The 1,114-nt window shown below is 48.5% G+C and overlaps 1 long non-coding RNA gene across 1 annotated transcript in view; it reads left to right on the forward strand.

The window, feature by feature from the left end:
* LOC308481379 overlaps window positions 1-1,114 on the forward strand; it is a 916,155-nt gene that overhangs the window by 568,555 nt on the left and 346,486 nt on the right. The gene's annotated exons all lie outside the window — the stretch shown is intronic.

Raw genomic sequence — 1,114 nt, forward strand, 5'->3', positions numbered from 1 at the left:
CATCTTAATCTCAGGGTCGGGTAAAAAGCCCCATGTTGGGTGAAAAGATTCCTGTATTGCAGGGGGTAGCAAGAGGGGTGACACTTGTGTTTCCTTAGAGCTTTTTGGTTCTGTGATTCTATGTCTATTGTATTTCTGGGAGCTGATTTACTGGAGCCCAAATGAACTACTGTATTTTTCCGTGTATAAGACTAGGTTATTTTTAAAAATATTATGCTAAAAACTTGGAGTCGTCTAATACAGTGTTCCTCAACCTTGGGCCTCCAGCTGTTTTTGGACTACAACTCCCATCATCCCTCGCTAGCAAGACCAGTGGTCAAGGATGATGGGAATTGTAGTCCAAAAACAGCTGGCGGCCCAAGGTTGGGGAACACTGGTCTAATACACGGATAGTGGAGAGGTGTGATGGGCAATTGGTGGCTGCCGTGAGCAGGATATTGTCTGCGGCATTTTTGCGGGTGATTGGTGGGTGCTGCAAGGTCTGCTGGCTATTGGCTGCTGCGGCAATTGGGCATGCGATTGGTGCTTGCTTCTGGCGAGCATGCAGATGATTGGTGGCATCGTTGATATGCATGCGATTGGCTGTTGCATTCCTGAGGGTGAGCAAATTTCGGCAACCCCCTCCCCTACAAAAGCTCTACAAATCTGGACAATCCCCACCGAAAAAAAGCTCAGCAACTGTGGGTAATCTCCCCCTCATTTTCTCTATTTGGAGTCCCAAAAAAGAGGGGGCGTCTTATACATGGGGGCGTCTTATACACGGAAAAGTACAGTACATAGTCTGTCTTAAACCCAGTTCTAAGGGTTTACTCAAATGTCAGTCTCACCAATGCTTGACATGATTGTAGGATTTAAAACTCTAAATTTTTAACAGGAGTGGTGGGGCAATGCTTATGGGGCTGGGACAGGGTGACAGAGAGGTGAAAGGTCCTTGTGTGTACCTGTGAGAGTGCTAGATTGGCTCTGCCAGCGTATTCATGCAGACTTGATGTTGCTGCTGCCCTGCCACACCCCAACCTCATCCAGGTGAGCTGCAGTGATGCTGCTGCCAGAGAGCCAGTGTGTCCCTCACCCCGCCACACACACAGGGGCTGCTACTGGCTTTTAACCCTAC

Source organism: Podarcis pityusensis (genome assembly GCF_964106645.2).
Source record: "Podarcis pityusensis genome assembly, chromosome: 7".
NCBI lineage: Eukaryota > Metazoa > Chordata > Lepidosauria > Squamata > Lacertidae > Podarcis > Podarcis pityusensis.